The sequence below is a fragment of the Zonotrichia albicollis genome, chromosome 6 (assembly GCF_047830755.1).
Source record: "Zonotrichia albicollis isolate bZonAlb1 chromosome 6, bZonAlb1.hap1, whole genome shotgun sequence".
Classification (NCBI taxonomy): Eukaryota; Metazoa; Chordata; class Aves; order Passeriformes; family Passerellidae; genus Zonotrichia; species Zonotrichia albicollis.
In genome coordinates, this window is record NC_133824.1 from 17,629,038 (window position 1) to 17,643,899 (window position 14,862).

The 14,862-nt window shown below is 36.2% G+C and overlaps 1 protein-coding gene and 1 long non-coding RNA gene across 8 annotated transcripts in view; one reads left to right on the forward strand and one right to left on the reverse strand.

Moving 5' to 3' along the window:
* The window catches only part of MIPOL1 (mirror-image polydactyly 1), a 180,954-nt gene that overhangs the window by 70,371 nt on the left and 95,721 nt on the right, over nt 1-14,862 (reverse strand). The window lies entirely within an intron of this gene.
* Nucleotides 93-4,640, forward strand: LOC141729250 (uncharacterized). The gene is made up of 4 exons (XR_012580637.1): nt 93-681; nt 3,847-3,975; nt 4,091-4,155; nt 4,486-4,640. It is a non-coding gene; the product is annotated as an uncharacterized LOC141729250 (long non-coding RNA).

A 14,862-nucleotide genomic window follows, 5' to 3' on the forward strand; every position in this document is an offset into this window, starting at 1 on the left:
GAAAGGGGAGTAAATGAAGATGCTTGCTTCAGAAATGCCAGAACTGAGGTTAACTCTTGATTAACTGGCTACCTCAGTGTAGCATTCTGCATGTATACCAAATAACCCTGTACAATTGCGCAAATACACAATACTCATAATTATTGTCTTCCTGAAAGGAAGGAAAATGTTCTGATGACTAAATTTGCTGAAAGCAAGGCCATTTGCTTGCCCAATCATGTACTCCTTAAATCCCCTGCAATTTGTCAACTTTGAATGCAATATTTCTCCAGAGGCTACCAATGAGCTTTTCACATTTTGCTCATGTCATCCATTTTCCATTTGATTAGTGGAGACCTGAAGTAATCTTTCTGCTTCACAGAACAACTAAAGCCAACACACAGGAAAATAGCAGTATCCAGGTACAGTTCTTAGGGACAAAGGTCTTTGGGGATGGTTGGGGTCTTGGTGTCTTAGTGAAGTGGCTGAGACAGATGAGGAAGAAACAAACATTCAGACTAAAAAAAGGAAGGATAAAGTAAAGAAAACAATGAAGAGAGACAAAAGAAAAAGAATTTGAGAATGGGGAATGGAAGAAACCTACATGATGTTGAAGGTGTGGTATAAAAAGTGAGAAGACAGAAGTAATAATTTGTGTGGAAATATGGAAGAGAAGAATGCAGCTCAATGTACTTCTCAGAGGTAGGTCAAAAGATGGAAAGAGCAGAACATAATGCAAGAATAAAAATAAAGATAAATATTTATTCATATCTCATTTTCTTTTGTGTGACAGAATTTCTGTGATTTATTTTTATATATCACTTTTATGAACCTTTCTGTTTAAAAGTACTTACTTAAACAATGTGTATCTTAAACAACGTGTATCCCCTTATTAAATGGGATATTCTTCTAAAGACAAATAAGTTATATTATTCTAAAATTTGAAAATCATACTCCTTTGACTTTAACATCTTTTAAATTATTTTTAAAATGTTTTTCCAGAGTCAGAAATGCCACTGAATGAATATTTGACCACAAAGGTGAATGAGCCTAAAACTTTTAAAGGTGGTTTTGGTGCCAGTATCTTTTCAATGTCAACTTAATTCAAGTGCCACCTCTTTTAATCTTCACTACTCCCCCCAAAACTCCCAGGGATGAGTTAGTGTTCATGTCATTAGAAACTAATGAAAGGTACAGACTTTAATTTGATAAGTTAAAACTCCTTCAAGGCCTAATGTCATCACTTTAAATGTAGCATAAAAAGAGTAATGGAAAGAAATGATTGAAGCTCTTCGTGGCTGTACTAGCCTTGATAGATTTTAAAATTTGCAGTTCTGCTACCGGAGGCAGTATTTCCCTATATAGAACAAGCAAACCAAAACCAACCAACCAATCAACCAAAAAGTTTATAAAGACATTAAAATTTTTCTAATTCCATAGGCAAAAGGATCTCTCTTAAAAACAGGATAAAAATCAAGTAAGCTATCCTGTACCAGCCTCTCTTCCCCAACCTCATATTCCTTCCAATGTCCACATAAAATTAATGGATTCTACCCATAAACTTTACAGCCTTCTACTGCAATACCTCCAGCTCAATACCTCCAGCTGACTCTGTGTAACTTTCTTGGTCTATCATTTGGACAGTACTGATAACCTGTTGCACTGCTGCCTTCTACCAAACAGTAATGCCTACTAATAAAGTTTGCCTGAACTGCCCCTTGAGTGGTACATTAGGAGTTCCACAAAAACTGGCAACTGAGTAGAAGAGAGAAACCCCCTTCTGAGTCCAGTCATTATTCTTCTGTCAGATTTTGTGGAAAGTAGCTAAAAATCAGAAGGTGGAAAAAAAAGGACTGCATAATCATATATTCCTTATTTTCTTAGGGAAATGTGGCTAAAACTCCCTGCTTCCTCAATATTTTTTTAAATTCTCTTTATTTTTTCCATATTAAAAGTACATTAAAATTAAAGCACATCTCATGTACTGTTCTCTCGAGAAATAATTTCTCTCCAGAAGGCTGAGATCTAAAGACCACAGAAGGCTTCTAGTCACATAGGTACACAGAAAAAGAACAGAACAGTGAAAGGTCATCAAGAAGATGAAGATGAGCCTCATATTTACAAACCAGGACATTTTTAAACAGTTGTTTCCCATGGATTATATATACGATTACTGCAAATACAGGTCTAATGAGCATACATGAACATCTCCATCTCTTCTCATTCATGTTGAGTCTCTGCTGGAAAAGTGAAAAAGGTAGATGAATTTTTGAGTTTTTACAGTGAGTGGAAGACCCACAGTTGCTATAAATTAAGTATACATACCACTAAAGACTTTGAAGGTGGCAACTTCCTGGACAGTATCAGAGGTAGCAGCTGATGTGTCAGGTGGTTAAGAAAGCAACTTCCCAAAACCAAGGGCTGAACAGAGAAACCAAATCCACTGGATGATGTTTACAAATAAGATCTGAGTTGTAAATCTCACATAGTGACATATTTTAAAAACAAGCCACATAAACTGTCTGGCTTCCCTCCAACTGCACCTTGATTAAGGCCAGGTAAGACAACACCATGTGTCCATGTAGAAGCAGACACTCCTCCTCTGAGGATGTGATATGCCCGGAAAACCGTAAAATGTGGTACTGAAGCTGATGAAAGTACATCCTACCTTTTAAGATGTTTTCTTATCCCTGGATCAGAAAGGTGTAAAGTGACTAAAAGCAAGATGGTACAAGCAATCTCGCCAGCACACAGGCCTTGACAAAACAGAAGTGGGTGACCAGCAATATTTCAGTGGTAGCAAGATATACAAGACCTGTGGTGTCAAATACACTCTTGAGTAGGATGAAAAAGCTCAAAGATTGAGAGACTGTAACTTCTGAATTTGTTCCTTTTTGGCTGTATTGTCTTAAGATAGAAGATTTCTCTCAATATTGATGCTATTACAGTACAGGAACAGAACATTTGCAAAGTCTGGCAAATTTAGGAGGGATCCCAAAACCCTTTTTGCAGACTCGCTACAAATGACCACACAAGCCCTTTTCAAGCATCTATATGTAAGTATTCCCAGGAAATACGCTAGGTATCACATATTTATAACTCGAACACCCTGACACTGCTAAACAGAGACAGGTCATCTATGGCTGGTCTGAACAACCACAAGTGTACCCATTTGTGTACAAATCCCTTGCAAGACAATTGGTCTACAGCTCACATAATTATGACTTCTTGGATAGTTGCCTGATTTTGTCTTACATTTGTAGTGAAAGTGGCATTTCACTGGTCCAGTACTACTAAAACTAGATGGTCACAAGGATATACTGAATAAATATATTTCATGAGGGCAATTCCATTTTTTACGAACTTTCAAATTTTAACTGCAAGAAACTGGCTGTCTTTAATTTTGATTTTATTTAACCATCAGCCTTTAGAAGGAGCAGGGAGTAATTTTAAGACATGTAAAAAAGTGAAAAGAGACCATTAGATTTATAGAAGTCCTGAAGCAGCTCAAGATAGGTATTTAATGGGATTTCAACAACCATAAGTGGGTTAGATACCTAAAAATCATTGAAAGTCTTGAGAGATAGGCATCTGAACCACTTAGACATATTTTGAACACCATATTTGTCTCCCTCTTATCAATACTGCAGTATAGCCTCCAGAAAATATTATATGCAGAAAGCCTTTTCTTCCCGTTTCACATATTGACATTATCCACCTTGATTTAAAACACATCCACACACAGCTACACCTGGTAATTTAATAAATGTGACAACTTTCTTATCTATTAGAAATATAATTTAGGGCAGTCTGGATTAAATTATGTGAACTCTTTATATCTCCTATGCCTCTCGTTTTTTTGTCAAGGTACTGGTTTACGTCCTTTACTGATATGAAAGAATGCTGCTCCTGTGAGAATTTCAGTGATACAACTGTGCAGATACTCGGGTGAGGATTTACCTCACAAGCTCTTCCCTGTGCTCAGAGCAGATTCAGGTGAATATCCTCCAGATCTCCTTGTAGAATCACTGAAAAAAAGGGAATGTTAATGCCCTTATTTTTTGAACACCTTCCCTTGCAGTCAGCTGAGAGTGCGCTGTGTGTTTTACAGGAGCCAGCTTTGTCAGAGCAGGCGCCCGTACTGCTGCTCCTGCCCCTTGGGAAAGCCATGGCAAGGTGGGTGCTCTGCTGTGTTTTGCCAAGAGAGACCAGTCTGGTATAATTTCTCAGATTATTAGAGGTTCCTGATCTGAAGAGGATTTGGCACATTCCCAGTTTGTTTTGTTGAGTCATTGTGTTAGACCAACCAGTATTAAATGAACTGTGCTCTAGTTAGGCTATACATCTTGGTCAAGAGGCTTCATATTGCTGGTCCCCATACACTGACTTTGAATCTAATAAACTCACAATTTGAAAAAGAAACCAGTCTAAGGGAGAAATCACCTGTGTTCCTGTATCAGCACTATATTTTCTTTGATTTTCTTTTGCCTTTTCCCCCACTTTCAGGAAACAAAACCTGACCAATATGGAGTAATCCACCATGAAAAACAAACGTAATTATGAAACAGATGTATTTTTATAAACAAGAATGGAATACATAACGTCTGAAGTAGAAGGCAGAAGAAATATTGTATCAATTTAAAAAATGCTAGAAAAAGCAAATGAGGGTTTCTTTGAAAAACTAAGAAAGTTTGTAAAACATGAACAATTTAAAAAGGTAATAATAAATAAATTTGGAACAGTAGTATAAAATATGCTTCTCATCAGATGAATGTCTTAAATACCAATCCACAAATGATTTTCAGATTTCAAAATAAGCACTGAAATAAAGTGATACCTCAGTTTGTATTTATGTCGTAAATTAACATTGCAGAAGGTCAACACACATCAAACACTAGGATTTTATGAAAAACTCAACACAGGAAAAAATTGTAAGACAACCTTCTTTTTTTTCAGGGAGAGTAGTAAAGGGAGGACTGTGCATAGCTTTTTATTCTTTTTTCATTGTTTGCTTTTAAACTAGAGTACTGGTAAACATATTTCCAAATACTGGAATGAAATATCACTTTGCAACAAAACCACCGGTTTTTGTTATTATTTACCAGTATTATTATTTACCACTAACCAACATTAAGCTTATTTTATTCTTGCTAGAAAATAAGACAGCAAAGATAAAAATGTAGCTTAATAGATTAGGGAAATATACAGGCACTATCTGATAGACTAAAAAAATCTAGAAAAGTTCAAAATGTTTTCAGCTAGGCACAAAAATGCTGTTAATGATTAGCTGCATAACAAGAGATTTATCTCTGTCTTTTTTTCCTTTCTTTTGTGTGTGTGTGTGTTGCAAAGGCAACACAGACACACTGCAGGTCTGTCTGTGCCATTCTTAGGCCACTTTCAGGCCGATTGAGAAAAGCTGGAAAGTAAACACAGGTGTTTTAAAACTGGAGCGCTGTCATGGACAACCACAAACACCCTTAACTCTGATGTGGCAACGCCTCTTTCCCGCCCTCTCTTTTTTAAAGCATTACCCAAAAAGAACATGTCAAATGTTTCACCTTTCACCACCTCAAAATAACTTGGAGCTTATAGCATTGTTTGGCAAGTCTCAAGCAAAGAGATCATTTTTTCATTCCTTTTCAGATATAGCCAACTCCAAATCAGTCACATAAAATAAAGCGCCATTCTATTTCTAATTAGTTTATTTTCAGTGTCCACTGAATTACCTGCAAGCACTATGTTTCAAGTTAAGCATATCCTTCCTCAAATGTAATTCCGGTTCCTTGTTTTTATGATTGAGGTTCAACTAAAAAGACAGTGAGGGGATTTTGCAATAGCGAAATGAGATTTAATCCAGTGGATAAAAGAATAAATAAAAAACTTAACAACAACAAAAGAGTGCCATAAATCCCCCAAACCAAAAGAACAAACCTTGGGTTTTTTGATTATTGTGCAAGAATATATACAAAACTGGAAAAGTACTTGCTTGTAAATTAGCTGTTCCAGAAAAGTGCCCATCCTGTTAACTGCCATGAAGTACTGGCTAGCTAAAGTATGGAAAGCAAAAGTAGAACAAGTCCCCAGAAATTATGCAGCCTCTACTCATTTATGCAGTTGAGGAGTGTGGGGAGAAAAAATTAATATATTAACAAAAATGAAGCAAACACTGACAGTCACAATTTAATTCTGAAAAACTGTTAAACAACACAGAGATGGTTACACTTGGGCAGAAACTAATAACCCTATCAACACTCCTAGCCCCAAAATACAGATAGTTCATAATCTAAATATCAAAATCCAGCTCCAGCAAAAATCCTGAAATCTTATGCTCAAATCAGTGCAACCCTCAGAGCTATACCAACAGCGAATGGATTGCAAAGGTATAACATTGCTGAAAAGTTAACATATGCCAAAAGCAGGTCTTACTTATTGTAAAGGAAGATTTTTCTTTCCAGCCTCAGCCTTCAGATTCCAGAATGATTTTCTTTTTGATGTAGACGCTTACACACACCCCGGTTTCAAAAACCAGACACCAGACTTACTGTGTGTTCTGTGCTCCAACTTAAACAAACACAAACGACTTCATAAGACAGACAGCACTCACGCATACATTTATTTATGTTAGGACACAAGTGAGATTTTTCTTTTTTCCAGATTTTGTCCACTGTGGTAAAGAGATGGTGTTATTTATTAAAGGATCTGTCTGAGCAGCTTGCCTCATCCCCTGTTAACTTCACCAGGCATTCAAAAGAGTTCACAATCTTATTAAACAGGCCACAAAAGGTGACTTGCAAAATTGAAGTCTGTACTAAAAATCAGTTATCATTATTTCTTTTAAGCCATTTTATCTAATTTTTGACCAAAATTATGAACTGCTTTGTGTAGTTTTTTATTAAATCTAAGCAATAGTATATTTAAAGCTCGGCCAAGAAAATGCAACCATAGCAAATATAAAGCATCAAACTTCTGCCAGCTGCCAGCATCACTCACAGTGCTGTGCATTACCTAACAAATACTTAGAAGAAATCACACACACAAACACTTATTAAACTACACTATTTCGCCTCATTTGTTGCTATTTCTGGCATCTGCATTAAGCACACATGACATGAAAATCATATAACATTGAGACTATTGCACATAATAGACAAATTAAACCAAATAATAATGTGTATAAATTACCTTGTTCATTGCTTTGCCTTAGAAATACCTTCTTGCTAAAACAGGAGGGATTTATGCTTGGCAGAACAACATAGTTTAATCTGAACCATTAAAAAAAAAAGTGCACCAGTACAATAATGGAGAAAACCATTGAACATTCTCATAGCAACAATACAGAGACAGCTAAAAAAGAAGAAAAAAGCTTTTTGAAATAACCCTTTTTAAGTGCAAAAATTTCACCCCGTAAAAAGATGCAGCAATAATGGTGTTGTTTACCTGCAGGTCTGTGAAGTCTTAGAAATATGCTTTAAGCAAACGAACTGAGTTGGGGGAACTTTATCAAACCACTAACGAACTACCATTAAACACAATGACAGATTTATCCCTCAGCACTATGGTGACCCCCTGGCCAAAAGCTAATTTCTCCGGTCTTTTGTATTCAAAGTTATTACTCAGTCACAAAACAAGCTGATTTTTAAAGCAAGAAACTTGTATCCCCATTTTGAGACAGGACAGTGTTTTCATCTATGTCTACTTCACAAGAAGAAGTTGTGTACACTCAGCTTTGAGCAGTTATTTGATGCAGCTCTGGAGAGCAACTTCTTTTTTTTGTGTGTGGGGGTCTTAAAAAAAACAGGAGTAAATATACTGTGAAACTGCAAAAAATACTAGTAAGCTGTAACTGTGACAAGTGAGTTCTACTTTATGAAACAAACTGGGAAGCCAATTTTGTCCTTTAAGAAATGGGGGAAAGAAGCCCCACAAGAAACATAAAAAACTGATTCCTGATCATCTGATTTTACTCAGAGGAATAATAGGTACCTTCCTGAGTGAGGCTTACTGGATTAGGCCCCAATTTCTAAAAATGTTGTTTCTGGACTCAGACCTGCTGCTCTATGCTTCAGGACAGAATGAAGCTTTTAGAGCTTTAAATTCTAAAGATAGGGGTCAGAAAGGAAACAATGTAAGAGTGTGAAATAAATTTGTTGCTGCTACATCAACTCTGCCTGATAATTTTTCTCTAATTACCAAAGAAAAGAAGTCTGATGTAACTTTCTTCAAACATAAACATATCTCAGCAAGACTGTGAGTCTTTTTCTCCTAAAAAATAATTGAAAAAACAAAAATATCAGAAGCAGACATTCCTTTGTGAGGACAAAGTTAATAAAACATTTTATTTGGGAAGCAGACATGATACAACTGGAGTTTGAAGGTGAACTCAGTTCTAATATTTAAAATTTGACAACACTTGTCAAAAGATGTTAAAATTGTTTTGTGGTCCAACAAGTCACTCAGCAAGAATAATTTTTAAGCAGCTTTTCTTTTTGTTTCAGTTAAAATTAAAATCCATGCTGTGTAATCCTTGGAGTCAATCTGTAATTAAGGGGATTTGAAGAGAGACCACGCACTGCATTAATGATAAAATTTAATATCTGTTTTAATACTCCAACATAAGAAAAAAACCCTAAGCAACATACAAAAAAGCAATCATCTCCCTATTTTGTGTGAATGCAGCATACATACACCATTACTATGTGTAGCAGTGATGCTATATTTGATGTCAGCTTTTTGTTTATAGACCAAATGTTTCAGGATTTAGCATCTACAGAGCTTAAAACGTCATCTGCTTGAAAGCTGGCATCCAGATTTAACAGGCTAGATAAACAGATTTTATTTTATCTAGTTTGGAAAATGAGTGGTTTTGTTGTTACTGTTACATAGCAATTCCAAAGGGAAGGAGTTATCAACAGTATTTCTCAGATTTCAGTCACTTGCTTCCCAGTCATTCAGCCACTGTCCTCCAACAACTGCTGCTCAATTGTCAAAAACAGGAACAGATAACCAAGTAAAACCAGTCAATTTTATGTTATACTCTTAAATGGTTAAAATCTTGCAAAAAAAAAAAAAAAAAAAAAGAAGAAGAAAAAAAGATGCTTGGTATACTAAGTCTCTCCTCCAGACTATGTGCAAGTAAAAGGTTTGAAATCTTCAGGTCTTTGAAATGCATCTAGCTAACAACAAGTAATGTATTCAAATAGTTTACTGAGAGTAAGCACCACTGAAAAGTGAGGCAAACAGAGTTCCATTTTGAAACTAGAAACTGTGTTAAATAGTTTCATCTTTTCAGAAGATGGGGGGAAGGATTACAGATCCAAAGAATTCATTAAGAAACATAGTTAAGATAGAGATGATCTTAATGAGCTTTTGTAGGGAAAGGTTTTGGAGGGATATGTTTATCTGTTATCCTGAGAAAGGATAATAGATTCTTTTAATGTTTACATCAAGGATTTTTTCCTGTTAAAATGTCTCCTGGCCTCAGCTCTTGTGAAAGAACTAGCAAAGCACCAAGGTACTCTCACCAGATCTTGTTGTATCATGTAAGACAGCTAGTTTATGAAAACAAATTTTAACAGAATTTCCTCTGATCTCTATTTCTTACTAGTCCATATGTGTGTATAATAACCTAAGGCTTTAGAGATTTAGGACATAGTCCCATTTAAGTACACGTGGAATTCACAAGCTTCAAGGTCAATGCAAGAAAAGCTTCATTTTTCTCTCAAAATTTAGATGCTACAACAATAACTATTACTGTCAGCAGAAGTACATTGCAGCAGTCACTGTGACATGTGCATGTGCACAGAATCTGGCCCATATGCAGATATACAAAAGATCAGCTTCAGTATTTGGAAACCTGGTCCAAATGCTACTTTTAATACAAAAAAATAGTTGAAATTGTATTGATTTTTTAAAAACAAATTCTCCCAATTTTCAAAATGTGTGTCTAAGTATCTGTAAACAATGAACTCTACGTGCTACTCATACCATCATGACCAGTTTAATAACCCCTCCAGCATAGCAGGTATTTCTTTAATAAAAAAACTAGCTGGAAAAAATAATCATCTTGATTGTGATCCACAAGGAAATTTGTAACACTGTATGGAATCTAAATACATCTAGTAAAACTGTGAAAGATGACATCTGTTCTTCAGTGGAGAATCAATTCTGGAGATGAAAAATCCAGTATCAATCAACACAGTTCAGAAAATGAAGCCCCTGAAGATTTTTTCACATATTGAATCTAACTAAAAATGACATTTTGGTCTTTGTTTAATTTTAAATTGCAAATTTGGCTGCTCAGCAGATTAATACTATCACTAATAGACATTAATACCATGTTCAAGCAATGTGATACACACTTACTTACACAATTGCATTGGTTACTTCAGCTTCCTACCCAAAGTTTGGCGACTTTAAAGCTCTTTTCTCATTTTACCCTCCATTCCTTTTCCTTTGTAAGATATATTTACCTTACCATTAAGAGAGGCTGAATTTTGGAAGTAACAACACAGATGACTGAATTTTGGGGGCACAAAAAAATAAAAGTTTTAATTGCAAACACATTTTGAAGGAGAAATCAGACCTTCTTTGAGCTTTTCCAGTGAACAATTCCTTTTTCCTGCAATGGTAATGAACAATTTTGATTCAGCTACATGACAGAGCCAGTCATGCAGTGTTTCTAAATATTAAGATAAACCTAATATATGCTGAGTTGAAATCCTAATACAGTGATATACTTCTGCTGATAAAAACTTTATTTTACACATTGCAAGACTTCAAATAATAAAAAGGCATGTTAAATCATATGTCCAGTTCTATCTGTGCTTGTGTTAATTCTGAATAGGGAGTATACCAGGGTGTCTGCACAGGGCTTTTTAAGATTAAGGTCTGGAAACTCAGAATTAGCAAATTATCAAATTTACTACTTGACCCCTAACATAGGGCTTGCTCTGCTAAAGCTGATTCCTAGAGAAAAGCCCAAGTCCAGATACCACTCCAAAATCCCATGAGGAAAGTTGTGGAGATCTACTGGAAGGCAGATTAGAAAGATTTTACTGCATTAAGCCCAGTTTCATGGAAGGAAAAAAAAGTTCAAAATAAATCCTCATCCACCCTCTACTTCTGGTCCTCAAGCATTTTCCTGCTGACCTGCATATTGCTCGGGTGGAGCTGCACTCCTGCTGCACAGGAGGAGCACATCTCTCCCTCTGGCAACCTGAGTGTGTGAACAGCAAAGCTCACTTTTCCATTACACCTCTGTGTGGCCACAGTCATGGAAGTCAAATCAGAACCTTCCTCTTTTTTATGGGCAAAAGGGATTTTCAAAAGCTTCTCAGTGATCTAGGAGCACAAGTGCACTAACATCAAAAATGTGCCTTTGCACCAGACCAAATTAATAGATGGGAATTAAACATGATAGGCAAAATAATTCCTGACTCTGAGTAAATGATGGCTAAGCATCAGGCTGCACTTGTCAGACACAGACACTTTTGAATTCATCTCACTCTAAAACCTGAAGTTGCTCACCTGGGAACAGGAGAGACATCCAGACTGCAGTAAAACTAGAAATAACAACATGTTGGACCTTGAGGCTTCTGAATCAAGGCCAGTCTGCAGCTTTACAACCATACCAAGACCTAATGTTTCAGTGTCTTCTTCCAGCATCTGTCCCCCTTTCTACTCTGAAGCACACTTCATATGGTTTCTTGTACACAAAATGCTAGGAAAAGGTCCTCCAATTCTAAACAGATATTTGGATACACTTAAATGTACAAAGGCCAAATATCCCTTTTTAGTAAATACCAAAAATTCTGAAATGTTTATATTGATCCTTTATCCTATCCTTGGTTTCCTGTACCCAAGATCTAAAGTAGATTCTATCAATTCTGAGAGGTGCTTCAGATAAGGAGGTCATGGATGGGTCAGAGCAAGACCTTTGGTATTTAATGACCCTGTAGCTTGTCTTTTGCACAAGAGCTTAGGTTACTACCTTTTATATGTTTTATTGAAGGACAAATAACTCGCATGTCATCATGCATCCAGGCTCAAGATTTTGTTTACAGTTGCTGTTCAAACAAAACAGGATCATTTTCCTGTGCAGCATAAAAAATGAACAGTGTATGGTATGACACTGAAAAAAATATTGAAAATTAAGATTTACCAAACTTCTTTCTGTACGCATGGAGAACAGAACTCATATGGAGAAAGAATAAAATTTACAAAATAAAATACAATACATAACCATGATACTCCTCCTCTCAATTAATGAAATTTGATATCTCATCTCCAGCATAATTTAATACATTAATATCATTTAATACCTTCAATAAAGAAAAACACTTAACTTGGCTAAATGTTTTTTGGTATTTTAAAATTTTATTATGGTAAAATGCTGATAGATATTTTGAAAGCTGCGCCAGTGCAGATTAGGCATAATGTTAATAGAAAGTGATGCTAAGGCTACCTTTAAACATAGCAGAAAGCAGTTACCTTTTTATGTAAAAAGTACGTTCAGATTCAGAACCTCTGAATTTAGTTTGTTAATGTGTTTTATAGTATCTGAAACTGGCAAATAAAGGAAGAAATACTAGTTTTCTTATAGTAAGTCTGATATATTAGGCCTCATGATTGCTTTAGAATTAGATGAACATATGGCCTTAATTCCTGATCCATGTAATCCTGAAATGAAGGTCCCTACTAGTAGGAAAGTAAAAGAATTTTTAAAATAACTGTTTGAAGTGCAGCAATATGACACCTCCTCAGAACTTAGAAAGGTTCATAATGGCATTACTGTTGACATTCTACTGGGCAGAAAGAATGGAAAAATGAACACAGGGCTGGGGTGACAAATTATACCATTGGAGATGGTGACAAAGATTATAACTACAGTTAGAGTTTCTGATTTTATCTTATTTTCCCTATAATCAGGGAATCATCATAGAATCGTAAAGGTTGGAAGAGATATCTGTGGTCAAGTGCAACAATTAACTCAGCACTGCTGAGTCCACCACTAAACCATGACTCTAAGGACCACATCTGCACAGTTTTGAATAAGCAGCTTTTCTAACATGACTGTGGTTTCTACAGTATGTTTTGCTTATATATCGGACTCTGTGACTCTAATTTACAATATACTGGTGAATTTCAGTGTATTTTAGAACGTACCATTTTTTTTATCACAGGTTTAAGGCATGGCTGTCACCTCTATGGAGATAAGGAGTAAAAGACCAGGTAGCAGACAGCTTCATAATTGGCTATGGGATGCCTGTACAGTTTGTTTCATCTTCTCCAACTTCAGAACATCTCTATTTAAGAATACAAATTTCTGGAATACATGTATCTAAGATCCAACCCAGGCCCATAAACTCTTCCAGTTTTGAAGTCCTTTAACAGAGTTTAGACAAAACCCTGCAGAACACTGAAATGTGGCACCCTTCAAACTGTAAGACTATGTGGCAGTGTAACTCAGTAAGGAAAAAGCTACCAGAAAGTCAAATGTATCAATCATACAAAATGAGATCCATTTTGCTATAAGGAAAAACAGATGGGTGAAAATGCTAAGTATTTCTAAAATGCTAAATTAATATGCACAAAATGGTTAATTAAAAAACATGGATGAGAGGTTCTTGTTGACATGGTCATAGAAACCTACTACCATGAAAGGGATGATTTCTTGCATACCACAAATGATGAAGTGAAAGCAGCCTGACTGCGAGAATGGTACTCCAGATTTGATCACCTGAAACCACAATATGCATTCAAAGAACCTGCTGCATTAATCAGAAATAGTACTTCTGGTAATCAGAAGCTGTACCACTGACTGACCTGATGGGAGGCCAACTTCCCCAATGAAATGGAAGCCAAAAAATAGAATACTCAGCCAAAAGGTTTGAATGACCACATCATCACCAACGAGAAAGAGGGCTGTATGTGGTATATGCAAAGAGTTGATGTTTGAGATTGTCAGGAATAATCTGGTGCCAAGAAAGATTTGAAAGCAGTCAAATAAAAAGCAACAGATCTGCATGGAATTGTTAGTGGAACACATTAAAACTGGCATCAAACGCCAAGAGTGGATGAGTAATGAATTCCTTAATGGTTAGAACTGAATCAAAGTTCAGTAAACATACCTGCTGTGGTTAAAATACGTTCAGCATCTATTCACAGGAGAGAAGAAAGACTTACACTCCTCAGGCAAGATGAACAAACTCTTTGAGCCAAGACATTGCTTGTTCATTCTACCAAGATGCATTCAGTGCCATTCTTGGGCAGCTGTTCACAGCAATATGAAGCGTGCTAAAGAGTTACAGTGCTCCAGACAAGCATTATTAATTATACAGATTCAACTCTTTCCAGAATGGACAACCATTGTTCACTCCTATCCATATTACTTTGCTTAGAAATTACTCTTAAAGACTTGAGATCATAGTATGTAAGAAACACCAGTGTTTGGTCTTTTCTTTGAACAGAGTCCAAGAAATCCTGAGCAGCTGCTGTGCAGAGAACACTGTACACACAGGGCTGACATGCCAGATGTGCAGTCAGTGAAAGGACATCCTCAAAGGCACAGGAAGGTGGCATGGCCAGTGCAACCAAGGCAGTGAAGACATGAACTTGGATATGGCTATTTGTTTCCTTCTATTTGAAAACAACCCAAGGTTTGAATGCTTTCAAAATTCTCACCTGCAGCAATGATTTAGTGAACCAAGAGCTGTACAAATGTCCCTGCCATCTATCCACACAACCACTTAATGTCATCAGAAGCTGAAAATCATGCAAGTACCAATGTTACCAAACATAATTTCTTTTCAATTCCCAGGTAGACATATAAATCAGATTTACTGAACTCTGGAAGCCTGTGTTCTGGTCAACTTCCCTCTC